The sequence below is a fragment of the Melospiza melodia genome, chromosome 2 (assembly GCF_035770615.1).
Source record: "Melospiza melodia melodia isolate bMelMel2 chromosome 2, bMelMel2.pri, whole genome shotgun sequence".
Classification (NCBI taxonomy): Eukaryota; Metazoa; Chordata; class Aves; order Passeriformes; family Passerellidae; genus Melospiza; species Melospiza melodia.
In genome coordinates this window covers 89,276,098-89,294,358 of record NC_086195.1, presented here as the reverse complement: position 1 = coordinate 89,294,358, position 18,261 = coordinate 89,276,098, and the positions used below count along the sequence as shown (strand labels likewise).

At 37.2% G+C, this 18,261-nt stretch overlaps 1 long non-coding RNA gene across 3 annotated transcripts in view; it reads right to left on the bottom strand.

The window, feature by feature from the left end:
* The window catches only part of LOC134414548 (uncharacterized), a 106,892-nt gene that overhangs the window by 20,529 nt on the left and 68,102 nt on the right, over positions 1-18,261 (bottom strand). For 2 of the 3 annotated variants that reach the window (XR_010026791.1, XR_010026790.1), the window contains one exon: positions 8,411-12,701. This is a non-coding gene — a long non-coding RNA (uncharacterized LOC134414548). Of the gene's footprint in view, positions 1-8,410; positions 12,702-18,261 lie in introns of those variants that run through there. The other variant, XR_010026792.1, reaches the window with a different exon arrangement.

The following is an 18,261-nucleotide window of genomic DNA, read 5'->3' as shown; positions in this document are numbered from 1 at the left end:
AATACCTGCTATACAAACCTGGAAATGGCACAGAATAACATGGACAGGAGACTTAAACGTTCATGAAACTATAGGGATGTTTTATTTTTTTCCAATATGTTAGGTTAATGCATCTATAGAATATATTCCAGTAATAATTCACATACCTGAAGAAGAAAATTTCTCTTTAGGAGGTAATTTCTGCATATGTGCTGTGAAGTGAAACATTGCAGGATCCAGACATCAGATGGATTAGTCATGTTGATACCTCACACCTGGAAACAAATGCTAAGCTTCTGGAGATCAAATAGATAAACTTTGAAGATCAGAGTAACATCACTGTTTTGGTAGTACAGGGGGTGATAAGCCTACTGAATACTTCCTGGATATGTCCTGTTGGTGGCCTTTGTTTCAATGCCAGTTGCACTACGGTGAGCACTAACCCTGTCAGTAAGTTCCTAGTTTTCCATAAACTGGAAAGGTATTTCCTGTAACAAACTGGTTTACCTTTTCTCCATTTGCAAATCTATCCTTAAGCCATATGATATTCATTTGCTACCTACAGTTGTTCAAAACATTATCTTCTGAAGATGGCTCAGTAAACCATAGATTTCCAGAACACATTAATAGCTTAACTATGGCCATGTCAAGAATTTAAGGGAAACATTGTATCTCTATGGTCCCTGATGTAACAGAAGCTTCTTCCATCATTGGTTAGGCTAAAACTGCTTTCTGTTCCTATTTTATAAGATTTGACAATTTTAGTGTGGTAGTGCAATCTAGACTTCACTGTCCACATACAGCCTCCAAATCTCCACAAACACATGTTGGAAAAATGATGAGAAAACTATCATCTTTTTGCAAGATTCTTTTTTTGGAGACTCCCTGCTGGAAAATGCCCAGGCAGGCACAGGAACACTTGAACAACTCCTCTTTTGGCTATAGTTTGCCCTCATAAGCTGTGCTATAAGAGTGTCTTGTGCTAAGCTATTGAAAGTCTGACCCCTGGAATCACAGAAGAGTTTGGGTTGGAAGGAACCTTAAAGATTATCTGGTTCCAACCCCTCTGCCATGGGCAGGGACACCTTTCACTACACCAGGTTGCTTCAAGCCCCATTCAAACTGCGCTTGAACAATTCCAGGGATGGGGCTTCCACAGCTTCTCTGGGCAACCTGTGCCAGTGCCTCACCACCCCCTGACCCATGCTCTCAATGAGCTTCTGAGTTAGGCTCTGAGATTGAATAGAAAAGCTGAATGTTATGTGAAGTCACAGAAGGCTAATGGAACATCAGACTGCTATGGTTTGGATCATCTCTGTTCTGTGCAGGGATCTATGCTGACTTCTTGCCTACCCTCAGGACCAAGAAAAGCCATGAGTGAAGGATGTAATGACAGTTCTTAGATCACTTACGCAGTGTTCAGGACATGCATGCATATGTGGGTTTTTGTTCTTCTGAAACAGGCAGTGACAAGCACACAGGTCTTATACTGGAGGCAATGACGCCTGCTAGGAAGACGACACAGTTCCTTCAGGCAGGGTGGGTAACAGTGTGGAAATAACTGTTTTGAAAGCTCAGAGCTCTCAGGGCTTTCTAACCTGGTAGTGATAAACTGCTGGCTGAAAACAATTCTCGGTATCTGATCTTTCAGCTGTACATATTTACATTTCTTGAGATCTGGGACAGCCTAAATTGAATACTGTACTGGAATTGGCTCACTACCACCTTTCCCCATCCCTTTTTAAGAGATAAAAGGGAATATCTTTTCCATAGGAAAAGAAGTAGTGCTACCAATAATTTCATAAAACACCTTGTGACCAAAAGGAGTCAATGAGTAACTAAAATAGAATACACAAATCTCTGTGACAGTTGGTAGGCTTTAACATATTATAAAACCATTTCAGTGCTTGAAAGGAAGAGGTACAACTTCAAAAACATTCCAAATGTTCTGGTGCAAACAGTCAGATACTGCCATGTGGATGAAAGAAGCAGGTGAACTGCAACACACAAAGAAGTTGTCTTTTTTTGTTTTTTCTCTTTTAGTCTTGTGCTGTTTTGCTGGAGGGCATGTAGGCCTGCAGGGTTGGAAAGCCTATGGTCTTGTGATGCCTGTAGTTGGCAACTTGTCTTAGGGATCTAAGAAGAGTGTGTACAACCCTGTCTCTACAAAGAGAATGCAAAGCATTGAATAGGTCATTGTGCTTCAGAAAATGCATAAAGAAATACTTCTTATCAAGATGTCTGTCTCTGGAAATGTCACTACTGCCATAAAGGCTTTCTACTGCACCATATCTAAATTCCTCTCTAGATGTCTGTGGCAATGCTTACCATTTCAAATTAGCATTTGCAATATTAACTAATAATAGTCTAGAGACCCTCATTTTCAAAAAGTAACTATTTCTGCAGCAGAGATAAAACTTCAGCACCTTTTTGCTCTATGTGTCAGTATTTGCTGTCATTGGAGGCAGTTTTCACAGAATCACTTAGCTTGGGAAAGACCTCTGAGATCAAATACAACCTATGACCAACTGAACAGCACCTTGAAACTGGACCATGGCACCAAGTGCCACATCCAATTTTTCTTGAACACTCCAGGGATGGTGAATGCACCACTGCCCTGAGCAGCCCATTCCAATATCTAACCTCCTTTTCTGAGAAGAAATTCCTCCTAATGTCCAATCTAAATCTCCTCTGGTACAGTTTTAGGCCATTTCCTCTCATCCTGTTGCTTGTTACCTGGAAGAACAAACAAGTTCTCTGCAATTACCTAAAAGGATGTTGTAGCAAGGTGTCAGTCAGTCACCCAGGGTGTCAGTCTTTTTTCCCTGATAACAAATGACAAGATGAGAGGAAATGTCCTCAAGTTGTGCTAGTGTAGGTTTAGATTGGATAGCAGGAAAATTTTCTTCACTGAAAGAGCAGTTAGGCATTGAACAGGTTGCTCAGGGAGGTGGTGAAATCACCATCCCTTGGAAAGCTCAAAAGGCATGTGGGTGTGCCACCTGGGGATAGGGTTTAGTGGCAAGCATGGTTGTGCTGGGTTAATGGTTGGACTAGAGATCTTGGAGGTCTTTTCCAACCTTAACACTCCTGAATCTGTGAGATGCTAAAAAATACAGGAAGTTCCCATCTCTAAGCTGCCCTAGTGTGAGCCACACCTGCTTCTACTGGTGTAGGATGTACAGCTAAACAGAACTGTACAGAACATTTCAGTCTTCTGGTTCTGACTAAGCACAGGAGTATTTTATATGGAACTAGTCCTACAGGATGCTGAAAGCTTATAAAAAATGATCTCTGACTACCAGCAAAGTAAAGAATGTTTGAATCAATACTGAAGGCCAGACACCCATTAAAGTTTGAGGTGTGATTCTGAGCCTGATTTGATAGTGAGGAGCTTGATTTCTCTGATGAAACTCAAGTATTCAAAAGTGATTCAACCTTGCTATAATTTTGGTGCTACATTGCTACTGATAATTTCTCTAGAATTATGACCAAGGAATCAAAGTACTGTAGACCACTGTATCATGAAAATTCCAGCTCTGTATGATTGGACTGCCTGGTGTTCCTAGGTCTGAACTGTGCTTCAGAAGAATTTATGTAGGATAAAATCAGGATCTGTTTTGCAAATGTTCTGTTCCTTGTCTCCATCTAATCAAGGTCTAGCCGTGTTAGGAGACTTGCTGACAGCCTAGGACAAGAAGTTAGAAAAGCAAAAGAGCTCTGGTCTTTCTCAAGTGTTTCTGCTCAGGCAAACTAGAACCAGAGGCCAGGTGCCTGTATCACTTGTGACATCTTGAGGCAAGATGTTTCACTTGCTCAGCCTTCTTAGAAGATACATGTGATGCTCATCAGCTCAAGTAAAGTGTATCTTATGTAGACAGTCTTTAATGACACCACAACATTACACAGCAAATGTCTGAATGCTAGGGAGGTCATGCTCATTCATGGGGTATGTGTAGACATGGAATTCTTCCTAGACTGAAGCAATTTCTCCAACCAAAGTGGAGAAAACCCAAACCCAACAAACCAGAGATGCTACAGTTTCTTAACTATACCACATCTTAACAGTTATTGAAATGTTACTATAAACAAGTAAGAAAGTAAAGTAAGAAAAAACTAATGAAGATTAGTGAAAAATAAAATTACTACTGTCACCGGCTAATAAAAAGCTCTCTGTAGCCACTGGCAGTCTGAAGAATGAGGGGTTGGTTTAACATTACTCTTGCACAAAGAAATGCAGTTATTGCTTTCACAGGTACTGCTGAAAAATGTTCTGCTCTCTTGGTATTCATGGGTACTGATGGCTGCCTGAAGCACCCCCATATCAATGCACAACACACACACACACAAAAGAACTACAAGTATTCTTAAAGGTGTTAAAATTCAGGAGGATATTTTTTAGTTTTTTCTATGTAATATCCAGAGCCAGATGAAAGAACGTGTCACAGGTAAAGAAGTTGAATATAAATAATTTGGTTTAACATAAAGGGTGACAGAGAAATTCCTATCTCAAGGATGTGCCTTATGGGAATTCACAGTAGTTTCCCCAGGCCTAGATGTCTCAAAAGAAGAGCCTATTGAAAGCCGGAGAAACTCAAATCAAAAATCACCAGGACCAGGTGCTGTTTTTAAAAGAATCCTGCAGTACAGGATGAAAAAAACTAGAGATAAAATTAGGATTCTGTCAGCTACGATTGAAAATGTCCACTGCTGTGGACAATTGCTCACAGCCAAAGAGAAAAAAACCCTGCAATTTTAGAGGAAACTGAGATACATTCATAGCAAAAGGTAGTGCTTTTCTCAGACTACTTAATTTATGCCTGAAAAAGCATAAAATAATGGGATCACAATGTAACAGCTCTGTAAGTTATCTGTATGTTCCAAGTTACTAGAATTACTTAAATAAACAAAAAATTAAAGATACTCCAAGGGCCATGAGGAAGTTCAATCCTAATTTGGGAATGGAGTAACCACTCCTCAGAAGAGGAAGAATAGTTTAATTTTTCTGAACAGGGTAAGTTATGCAAATCTTCTTCAACCTAAAACAGGCTCTTACCTATGCTGCTAGTTTATCGGGGGGAATGTCAACTCCCCTGTAAGGAAAACCCAAACTAAAACAAAAAACCTCTAAAACCCAAAGACTCAAAAAGCTGCTTCAAGCACAGAAAGCAAGCAGTTTGAGGGTAGATTGCAGGAGGGAAGGTGAGTCCCCTTGCTGGTTGCTGAACAGCCATGAAGTTCTTTAATGTTGCTCCCTGCTTTCCATCTTCAGTAGATTTAGAGAATGCAGGAGAATAAAGCAGTTTAAAGCCACCTTTACTGCTGCTCTCTTCAGCAATAAAATCCAGAATTTGGCATAATAGAAGACTTTGATGCGATTAACAAATACTTCATTATCTCAATGTTCATCTACTGGAAACATACGGTATTCCTTTAGTGTGCTTTAATGGGTACTTACATTTATTGTATGCTGACTTTACCATTACTTCAGGAAACATCTTAGGAAAAGAATATGGAACATGCAAGGAACTGCACAGTTAGTCCAATAAAAGCAAATTCCATTGCCCTTTGAAATCCAACCTGCAGCTTGCTTTCATCTGCTAACAGCAATAGTTACCACTGCCAACAACTTTTGAACAAAATAGTTTTGTGACTTTTTTGCACATATCCTTGATTTAACAGGAAAGATGGGGAACATCTGTGGGCAACTTCCACTGGGTATTTTTTCAGAAGCAGGAGATATGAATTTGAATCTCCTCACGTTTCTGAAACCCAGGTTTTCTGTTCTGTGGAAGAGTCCCCTTGCCTTGAGATTGTTTGAGCTAGTTTCTTAAAACTCTTCTGAGGGATTTTAGCAAGTCGTGACAATTTTAAACCAGTTCTTTGTTTTGTCCCCATTCTTTCCCATTCCCCTGTTTCAATCAGAGCATGTAGCCTTACCCTCTTTTTCTGCCAGCTGTTCCAAGATACCTGATCACTGATTTTTTAATGTGCTCCAAGAGTGAGAAAAAGTCCTCCAGCACTCTGGCTTTCTTGGCATCATGCTAGTCTTCTGTACTGTAGTAGAAAACTAATTGTCACATCAGTTTGTCTAGCACTGTTGCAGTTATGGATTTTCAGCCACAAATCCAATTCCTCAAATGAAGATGAGCCATTATAACCTTGACCATACCTGGTGCAGAGAGAACTTCTGTATTTTTTATCTTATAGCAGAAAATCCTGTACCTCTGTGACAGTTCTTTCTAGAATCCTTGTGTCACCCAGTACTATATTTCATAGAGTAGCTACAGCATTCCCTCACTACAGGGATATACAGTGACCATTACAAGGGAGATTTTAGGTTCTCTTTACAAACTCTTTGGGGAAAAAAAAAAAGCCAAAATGCCAAAAATGCCTAATAAGTGTCCTGCAGTTGTCAGCATGAAATGTTAACTTCATTTTGAATAAGAATTTCTTCAGTTTCTCAATATATGAGAAAACACAAACTGGAAGTATGCTGCTAGTTGCATTGGTAGCAACTTGAAACACATACAAAAAACATCTTAAGCAAAGCAAACAAGATTAAAAAGCGCCCGAGACTCTTGGTAAAACTGTACCTTGTTAAATAGAAGCTCTCATAAATGTGCCTGCAAGAGAGTCTTAGTCACTAAATAAGGCTGTACCTGGTTTAGTTCACTGCCAGCTTACAAACTTCTGTGTTTTAAACCCCTGCATTCTTGACAGAAATTGATTTAAATACTTTGCCTTAGTCAGGCTGTGAATGTGATATTAAAGCATGCTAGTCTTATCACAATATAGAACAAAGTACTGTTCTATATTTTTACTACAGCAATTTAGAAATAAATTTCTATAAAGGCATTAAGAAACTGTGTGCAGGCACTCTATTTAACTGAGCTTTACATTTCTTATACATAAGAGATAAAACTTGATTCAAAGGCAGTTTTTACAAGCACACACATTTTTCTTCTTCCTCCACTTTCTCTAGTTGTGATATGGAATTGAAAAAAATTGTTTGCTGAGTGCAATGAACAGCTGAATTCAAGCACAATTCCTTTCTAGAACCTCCACAGCAATACAACCAACAGGGGGCTGTCTGGCTACACGATGTTATCAAATCTGCAGTGAAATCCTTTTCCTCACTGTACAACCTACCATTCATGCACATTTCCTAAAATTGGTTGAAGAACAAGTAATTTAACACATTTCATACCTCCAAAACATTTGAATTCTTGTGTATCTTTGTCTCATACTACTGGAAATTTCATATTTTTGATCTGAAGTTCCATTATAGATGGATAATATAGCTTTAATGCATTTATTGATGTGTCTGCAACAAAATATTGCTTGTTGGAAAAGAGGGAGACTCTCACATTGTTTTGATAATAGGAAAAGCATATCACAGCTGCTTCCAGATGCTAAGAAGCTCTATCTATATGAGCATTTTTGTGCTGGCTTCATATGTTGATACCAATCTTCTGTACAAGAAAAGAGATAGACCAAAATGTTTTTAGACCCTTTGATATTGATTTAAAGAGCAGATAGGCAAAGTCTGTATGTAGTAGTGTCAAGAAAGGAAGAACTAGGCCCTGAATATTCCTTACAGTGATTTAAGCAAAGTAAATGGACTTTAAAACTGGATTGCCAGTCTCAGGAGTGAAGGGTGTTTTCCTCAGTGCTGGCACTGTTGCTTACAGCAAGCACATTCAGCTGGCTGAGCTTACAAAAAACTAACCTAAAGTCATTTGGTGAAACCACCAAAGACATAGGAGAGCCAGGGTAATGGTAAGGAAACAAGAAAACTCATTCCCAAACTTGTCTGGCTCAAGAATCATGAGGCTGTAGAACCATAGTCTTATATTATTGTTGACTATTCTAGCTGGTCAAATAATATAACCCCTGAAGCTCTTCCTTTGCCTTTATTTCAACAAAACATTAAAAATTCATACATTTGAGACTTTCTATGCTATAATTTATGCCTTATATACTTCAAGTTTTATAATACTTAAGGTTTTTTTGAGTATTTCTTGAGAGATTCCAAAATGTTTCACTTTTAAAACCACTTAAAAGTATAAAACCTGCTAACAGAAGGTTCTTTTATGGGCAATAAAGCCACACACTTGCCCTGCAGAAACATAGGGAAATGGGCAGCTTTCTGTCCATGTCTGACTCCTATGACTATAAACAGCAGAAGAAAACACTATGGATATATTATTCCTATCTCTCAAGAGAAACTAAGCCTTCACCTACTATGCACTGTATACTTAAGACTGAAGATAAAAACTAGATAAATGCTGCTATAATTAATATGTAATTTCAGAACTTTTGAACATAAAAGTTCAAATTTTACATTAAGAGGCAGAAGCAATATAAGAAATTTTATTTATTAACAAATACAGAGCTATTAATTATAAGTTAATAAAACATGGGGAAAAAAAGAGTTGCACCTGACAACTATTAAATAGCTTCTAACAGAAATAAACTATTTAGAGTGAAAAATAAGTACTCTGATAATTATTATTCCTATCACAGAAAGATGAGTAATGTCACTCATGCCATTGTATTTTTCCATCAACTTTTCTTATTTCTCTTTAGAGTTAAATATTTTATTGTGATACACTTACAACTGCCACCTTAGAAAGGAGATTTGCATATACCTCAGACATAAGTTTTCATTCAAATACATTTTAAATGTTTTGCTTGTTTTTTATATTAAGAATTGCTGCTACTGCTAAACTGGTACAATAGCAGCTGACCACTTTTGGCACATTTCTATCATTTCTTGTGACTTCTGTGACAATAGGTTGTGATGAGATAAAGGGAATCTAAACACTTCACATTCAACCATTACTGCTAATGTGGCTACCTGATTAGAAGAGATTTTCCCCAATACTTAAGATACCATGACTAAAGGAAAAACTGAAACATTTTCAGATCACTGTATCCAAATTTCTAGTACTGACCACTCTCATTTACCAAAGTATGCCATAGGCAGTACCAAGAAAACTGCCTTTGAAATTTGAGGAAAATGACAGAAGTCCTAAATACTTAGGTATAAGTAACTTCGTATTTTTAGAAATGCAGTGTTTACCACTGTACATTAAGAAACAGTTGTAATTTAAGTAGCTCATTATTTCTGAAAATAGATCTTCACAGTAAATTTATTGTCAAATATGCTGAAGTTCAAACATGTACATTATCTTTATTATACAGAAGATTTTGCACAATGTTGACAATGTTACTTACAAAAATGACAAGAAAAAATGGCACACACAGGTGTTTAATAATGAGTTATATTTGCTAAATGAATCCATGACAAGACAGTACACAAATCAGAGTATTTTGGAGTTCACAGGACTGCAGAAATAGACCATGAATAAACAGCACAGAAACTCTGCTTCCCAGCCTGAGCTGGTAACAAGGAAAGTTGATTGCAAATCTGGCCTTTAAAAGATGCACAGTACTCACCTCTTCCTCTGAAATCAGAATTACTAAATGCCATAGAAAATTGCATAAGGCAATGCATTACTGTAGTACAGTTACTAAACAAAAGTAGCTACCAGCCCTTCAAGGTTTGTGTCCATTTCCCCTACTTTAAACATGACACGGAGGTGTAGAAACTATTAGAGTATGCAACAGTTTGAAGTTCTCTTTAAGAAGACAGGAGACTGTCAGGAGACATAACTTTACACAGTATTATAATTCAAATGACAGCTCCTAAGAAGCTCAGGTACCAATGTGAACCACCAGTGTTTCTTTCAGATGTGAGTTTTAAATCAGACACCTCTAAAGTAAAGCACAATACACATGCTACAGAAACAATGGCCTGGTTACTTGTCCAGCATCACACAAGAATAAAGGCAGAAGAATCAACATCAGATCCAGTTCTTAGGAATTCTCACTTGACATAACCATGAAGACATAGTTTTCTCTACTTGCAGCCATTTGTTCCATTGCCTAGAGAATTTTTTACTAATGTCTGCAGCACCTATAGCACGGTCAGGCTTCTTGCGTGCAGCCCACAAGCACCCTGCCCAGCCCAGCACCACAGGCTGACCCTATCAGTAGATTAAACATTCTGTGTGATCACAAAGGTTGCTTCATAGTATACTGACACAAGGGGGCAAATGAAGATTGCAGAATGTTAAAGCAGGAGTTACCTAACTTCTTAATGTTTCATTTTCTGATATTTTTGTTCTTTTTACAGTTATTAGCTTGTGCTTTATTCCCCCCCTCAAAAAAACATTTCCTCCTTTGAATTCTAATTCCCCTTATTAGATGAAGCATTTTATTTACTTCCACAAAGACGATGAGAGAACTGAAGAATCTTTCACATGAAGAAAGCTGAGTGAGCTGAGACTCCAGCCTGGAGAAGAAAGGGCTTGTGTTTGTGTGATCTCAGCAATGTTTCTAAATGCCTGCTGGTGGGGGGTACAGCAGAGTAAAGAAGACATAGCCAGGCTCTTCTCTGTCCAGAAATAGGACAAGAGGCCACAGGTAAGAAATTAAGTGCATGAAATTCTAGCTGAATAGGAGAGGCTGCAGAGTCTCCATCCTTGAATATATTCAAACTTGACTGGACATAGCCTTAAAAAAACTACCCTGTTTGAACTAGAGATCTCCCTTACAACCTCAACTACTCTTACTTTGAGATTTCTTTTCAGGACCAAAATCCGTGAAGTAGCTGAGGGTACTAATAGGTTTGCCCTCTTCTCTGTGGAATACAAGGAGGGGGTGAAATTGACAGAGCACTCCAGTGAATGTTAGCAATCATCTGAGGAGTGCAAGCCTCTTTCCCTAAACCTGACTTGTTCTCTTTGCCTCAAGCCAGATCCCCTCTGTCAGGCTGCTGCTTCTCCAATTTCAATAAACAAACAAACCCCCAAATCTTTGCCCAACATATTTCAATCATTCTGATTTTCCAGTTCATCAGATCTTCCCGTATCTGTTCTCAGCTCCAACCTTTTAACATCGCACTTTTAGACATGCTCCTAAAACCAGTTGTCTTCACTCATATACAGCTATTAGTCTCAGTTTATTTTCAAGCAGGCCTATATTTTCTTGCCTTTTTATGTAAATTAAGCATCTTTTTCCCATACAGTTCCTAAGCCTAGCAGAAAATAAGCACTTGAACTGAAAACAGTGAACCTTCCTTTCTTACATCAGGCACACTCCTTTGGATCCCAGAGCTGCAACATGAAGTGAGTTTGATCCAGCCACAGTCTCTGGCACCACCCATACAGGCAAACCTCTGGAAAATCTAACTGCTAATATTAAGCCACCTGAGAACCATGTGAGAAATGTAACATCCTTTTTAAAGGTTTAGGAAGTAAATCATTTGAGTAGGCCTTCATAAGCACTTGAAGTAGTTTTCTTATCCAGACAGGAACTTTGGCTCCTCAGTTGAACTCTGGTTCTGCAAATGCTCAAACTGTGTTTTCACCATGTCACTGAACTATTCTATGCTGCTAGGGCCACCGAACAAGGCACTCCAACCTTTGCCCTTCTGCTTCTTCCTGCTCCCTGCTATTTCCTGCCCTTGTGCCAGTGATAGGAGTTTGCATGGTGAACCAGAAGGAAGCGCAGGCTGCTTCACTCTTCTCACAAAGGCCAACATGAGTACAATGAAGTAGTCAGGAACAAACAGTTTGGCCACTGGACTTTGAAAAAGCCAGGCAAATAGACGTATTTGTTGTATGCTCTCAAGTCTTTGATCAGCTCTTTAGATTCACATCTACTCATGGAAGTCTCTGGGAAAAATCCTGGGTACATTAAAATACTAGATCTACAAGAGCAACTGGATGGATGGGCCTGCTGCAAGCACCAGTCTGCAGCATAATGAAAAAAGCAGAGATCTTTAAGGTCTTTCCAAGCATTCTAAGTTCTCAAATGGCTGAAGTATATGTGCAGATCTTTAATATTTAGCAGTTACATAGGTTGAAAGAAAGAAAAGGAACTCCCTAAAGAAACTTACCTAAAGAAACTCAATGAGAAAGCTATCCTGCTTTGAGCCAGATAGGATATTTTTTTCTAAGTAGTCAACTTCATTTTGGTCATGTGTCTTAAGAGAAATGTAGTAGGTAAATGTGCACACATATGTTCTTTATGAAAAGCTGTAGGCTATCTAATTCTGCATAGCTGTGCTATTGAGAACTGCTCAGGTCTGAACTAAATCGGAAATTTTAGCTATTAGTAATTTTGTCAGTTCTAATTCATAGCAGTAGTAGAAAATGAGAATGTGATTTTACCAGTCTGAAATTATGAAATATGGTCAAATAATGCAAACTAATGAATTATAACAACTTGGATTCATATTTATCTACATCATGTCTGTACCTGCGCAACTGCACCAGTAGCAGTTCTGTGAAGGCTAAAATCAAAACAACTCTTGAGTGCAGATAAGCCTTTTTTCCTCTTTTAAAAACATATAGGATGTATTAACTTGATTCTGTGAAGACCTATTTGGATAAGGTATGTGTATTTTAAATGGTAAAATACAACAGGGCTAATAAAATTAGATTAGCAAGTGATACTGAGTCATGATAGTGAAGAAAATAAAATCTTAAAAGGAAACACACTTTCAGATCTGTATCTAAAATTAGTGACATTTACATAACCATTAGTCTACATTTGACTCACCACACAGTCCTTGCATGCAGCTTTTAAAAGGAAAGGAGCTCAAGTAATTTCCATTCTCACTGCAGCAATTTCAATGAAAGATTCTCCTGCAAGAGAAAAGTCTTAGTGGAAGATGAGAAAAAAAATTAGTAAATTCACAGTCAGATACACAGTTTAAACTTCTAACCATAAAACTGTTAGCTGTCTATAGCCCAGTGGTTTAAGAAATGAAGTGGTTAATAAGTTTTGTTAAAAAAATTGGAAGACACTTTTGCTTTATGAGCTCTCTTTGTTAAAAGCATGACCAAATACTTCCCAGTTCTACTAATTTCGAAAAGATTGTAGAAATTAACAGTTTTACGAGTTTTAATAAAGAAATGTGTTGAGAATTAAAGTAACTTAATTTTTATAGTTTTTAAATATATAAACAAACACACTTACCAAAGCATTGTTAGACACGTGTAGCTTGAGATGGCTCCTTAAAAAGCTCAGTTTTCACATAAACCAAAACAAAATTATATATATATATCTATTTTATTTACCAACAGATACTATGAAGCTCTAATATGCTTTCTAAATAAATGAAAATACAAAAAAAGCTAAGAAAGTGTTCATATACAAACAATAGATAAATTTATAGCAACAAAAAGGCACAGGGTATACATGCAATGTCCTGTTCCACGACTCGCGTGCAGAAGTGGCTAGCCTTACTTCAGCAGCACAGTTAATACTGGAGATATTTACAGTCTTAACACCAATATTTACGTGCTGCTAAAGTATGACAGACATCAGCATCACAAGATTGACTAATTCATAAGTGGCATGTCTCTTCAGGGTGATGAAATCCTTGTATTTTTGAGGCAGCACAATATGGCCTGCACCTTTTCAAAACCCACAAACCATTATGTGCTGCTACGTTATGCCAAGGTGTCTACCATGCTTCAAGGAAACACAAACATACTCTGAGCTGAATGCAGAATTTTCTTAGTGAACTTTAGCTTTCATGTAGTAACATCAGTTGTGTTAATGAGCTACAAAATATTTAGAAAACATCTGTCCATTGCCAAGCTGACTATTTACAGTGAAGCTCTAGACTTTGTTGTCATGTGTGCATAATACCTTAATGAGACACGAATCACAAACTGGACAACTGTGTTTCTAGTTAGAGGAACTAAAGATTATGCAGATGTTTATTTCAAAAGAAAGCAAAAAACTCTGGGTTATTTTCTAATCTGACTTTTTGTCATCTGGAAACTTGGATGTGAAAAGAAAACCCAAAAACTTTCATATGAAAGAGAATAAGAGCTAATTTCAAAATAAGCTTTTGTGAACTATTCTATCAGTCCTCAAGCCATCTGTTAGCTCTGCCACTTACCCTTACTGCAACTTTTGGGCAGACAGATTCAAAAGAGCCTTAATTAACTTCAGAGGAGAAAAAAATTATAACCCAAAATAATTGTTAGCAAGAATAGTAATTTATCTGTTATTATGGGCAGGAGTTCATCTGCCCCCAGCCTGGAATTGACCATGCTACTTGATGTAGGCCAGAGATGTGCAGTTCATGGCATGCTAGGTATCATTTTCTTAGACTAAAGAATGCCAGAGATTTAAGTCTGTGCAGTCATTTTACTAGTTCCCTAGATAACATGAATTATGCTTTCTTTAATGTTTTTATACTAAACTGTTAAGACAAAAGCTACTTACACAGCATGGAACCAAGCACGCCCCTCCATTGCAATAAGCCTTCTAGTCAGGTCATGACAGACAACTTCTGGAAATTAACAGGGCTATCTGGAAGCACAAAAAGAGATTTGGCAGGCCATGTGGGGGAAAGGTTTGGGAATTTTCTTTTCTCCCTTCCTATTTTTGTTCCTACAGTACTACAGCAGGGCAATATCTGCTAGAAGAGTCCTTTGCCACAAATGTGCCAATTAAAGTGAGATTGCCAGTGTAAATTTACAGGTAACAGCAGCAACACTTTTTATATAGTTCATCCAGATAGGAATGCTAACTTTAGGAACTGCATCAAAGAGCCATTTCCAGTATATTTTATATATGCACAGCTCTATTTACACTTATCCCTACCCCACCTCTTACTACCTATGTTTATTTTTAAAATCAGACAGCTAAAATAGGCAAACTAAATTAAATAGGCACAACTTACCCAACTTACCATGGTGAATTAAAGCAGGAGTGCAAAATCAAAATAAACCTATACTGTAAACATATGCTCTGACAGTTGGTCTCCCCCCTGAAGAAACTGTGCTAGGCATAAACCAAGAGAAGAAAAAGTAAAGACAAAATCTCCACCATATATATGTGTAATGTGGAAGGCATAGATAAAGATAGATGTGAGCAAAAATGCTAGCCAAGAGTAAAAGATTTACTTCAGGTTTTCTGGAAAAAGATTATGAAAAATATTCTCTAGCAAGAAAAAAATATTGTTTTGTACTTACAGATTTACTTTAAAAGATTGAAAGAAAATTACTTAAATAAGACAGTGGCAACATTTAATACCTTTGAAAGTGCATTTCTCATTTTTAAATTCAGGCCAAAGTCTTCATTTGAAACTCCATGTGTTTAACAGATACTATTCTTTCAATTGTCTGGTTGATTTCAGGTTCTAGCTTAAGTGTGGAAAGGTTTTTTCCTGCTGCATAACTAAATCCCTTTAAAATTAAACTATACACACCATGAAATGAAGACTTGGCAGAACTATTATGCTATTTTCTACAGAAAGTACATTAGTAAGAAAACTTGCAGGTAATTCCACCCACCCATACAAAACATGAACACAAAACCTTGCATGAATTACAGGATTCCAGACTGTTTGAGTTTTCCTTTTTTTTTTAAATGATTTTGGAAGGTGTTTTGTTGTTGGTGTTATTTTTTAGCTTTACTACAAAATGTCCCAAAAGAAACCAACCAACCCAAAATTCAACACAATCCGACTGTATATTTTCTACACTGCTGTTAAAATAGATCTAATCTGCAAGGAGAATAAGCAAATTATCACATAAAATTTAAGGCAGTCTATGTGAGAGAAGGGGTTGTGGGAGCAGGAAAAGAATGAAAAGAGAAGTCTAAGATAAGAAGTGATAAGCTGAGCTAGGAATCTACTGAAATCCAGGAATGTCTGCACAAAGCTGTGTACCATTATGCTTTGGTCATAAAGTCAATATAGTTGTTACCATGAGTGCTTCTCCTACCTCCATCCTCGTGTTTTAAGTCTGTGGATGAGAGACAGATTGACAAAGAAGACCTCAATAAAAGATGGGAATCATGTATGCAAGAAGTTCCATTACATTTCCCAAGTTCCTATAAGCAAGAGCTCTGCTGAGGAAGAAGGATCCTGAAGATGCAAAACTGAAATTCCTTAGAAGCAGCTCACATACACAAGTCAGGAATGCTCTTTGAAAAAAATATACTGGAACTGTTAAAAAAAAAAAAAAAAAAAGAAATGAAAAAAGAGAGAAGTGTATGTGTATATGTATTTGCCCTTGTTTTAGCAGTTAAGAGTGTTTCCAAGCAATGAAGGAGCCTTTCCTCGATTTCAGTATTTTTTTAGTTATTTATCAAAGAACAAGCCCAACATAAAATATAATTTTCAGTTTTTATTGTTTATAGTTCAGAGTTTATGACAACACCAAGCCAAACTCAATCTTTTCTGACCCTATGAAAACCAACTACAAGTCAATTCTGGCTACTATACACACTAATAAGCTCCTTAAATGCTACTATAACTACTAATAAGCTCCTTAAACCTCTATGTAACATATTATATCCAGAAGGTACCACTAGGCCTGCAATCTGACTGACAGGCCAGTGACTTGGAGCAAGAGACACCAAGGACTTTGTATTAAACACTGTATGTTGTCTCTAATACCCAAGAACATGATGTAAAATCAAACATTTGCCTTGTGCCTTTTGGTCACACAAAAAAGGCACTCCCTTGATGCTTCTTGGCCAGAAGCTCTTCCTCATCAATAGTGTTATACACCATTGCTCACAACCATATTCCATTGCTTTAGTTCCTTACTCATTAATACAAAACACATCCTTACTCATTAATACATAACAGATCCAATATGAAAGCAAGGCTATTGCTTCACTGTTCATTGTGACCCTTTCCCAACCTTATTTCAGATTAAAATTAGGAAACTGAAGATGAACCTGAAAGACTGAAGTGTTCCACAGCGTAAAAGCATTATATTTGTCCACTAGTGCATCTTCTGTCCATCCTCTACAGCCCTGACATCAGCAATTACAAGTGTCCTTATCTCAGTTTCCCCAGGTTAGCTTAGCTGAACCAGAAATGAGACAGGGTTTGCACTGAGATGGCACAGCATGAAGTGGGGCATTTTTGACAAGTGTGTCCTGCTCTGTGCATTCCATTAATGGAGTAAGGTACTTCTATGTTAGACAGGACATTTTGCAATGTAGCTTTTTGGACAACTGCTGGTAAATTTGCCAAGCTCTCTTCTAACAGTTCAGTGCCACCAACACACCACTAACTATGAGTACACACAATGGCAGTTCAACACTGGAAAATACTTTTAGGGTTTTATTGAATTAATCTGGGAAAAAGACAAAATTTCACTGTTCACTACCAAGAAATCTAAGATTCTCAGATCTAAAAGTGTGTGTAGCTGCATCTTTCTCATACACTGTTTACACCCCTGTCTCCAAGTTAAAACAATAGTTTCATTTTATTTTTGTCATATGCTTACTCAACACTGTAGTATTTACACGGCAAACATACTAGAATTTATTACTTTTGTTCCTTCTCAAATCTTAGATTTAGAAGTATATTATTTTATTCCTGCATTCTTGCTTCTTTGTTAAAGAACTGTCTTTCCATCTAATTTGTGGTGTCAGCAGCCTTTAAAGTGATATGCATGTATTTTTAAAAAGAAGAAAAGATTCCACTGAAATATTTCAGAACATTAAAGCTATTTGTGTACTTTTGGCTACTATTCCATTATTATTTGGTTCAGGCATAACCTGCAATACTCAGTTAATTCACTCAACTTAATTGAGGTTACTTTCTGGTCAGAGGAAGAAGAATTAGGAGAATAAACTATATACCTTGATTGATTGATTGATTGATTACCTTCTCCTGCAGTAACAGTGAGATTTCTAATTGCTGTATAAGACTGCAGTTCTAAAAAGTTCTAAAGTTTCTAAGTTCTAAAAAGAAAAAGTAAAATTAAATAATTAAAAAAATATCTCTAAACTAGCAATTTAATTGTATGTGTTTGGTTTTTTAAAAAATAAATAACTCTAACACAGTTAGGCAATAAATCTGCCTCACTTCCCCTCAAAGAGGTGCAGTAATCCAGGACCAAGCTTACACACACTCTCTGTGTATAATAGGTCCCCCCATACCTTCTAGAAAGCAGTTGAATATTTCTTTCTAGTAAGCAGTTGAATATTTCTAAGACTATTATAAAGTTGTGTAAAAAAAAAAAAAGCTTTAAATAATTCTATGAATAAAAAGATGAATATCTGAGCAGAGATACCTAGCACTAATTTAAGAGTTTTGGTAACGCTGACATAAAAAAAAATTGTGTGTTCACTATTTCCTGATTATGTTAACAACACTCCCCATACAACCATGGCAAAAGACTGGGAGAACTACACTTTTTGCAATGTGAAGTATTAATA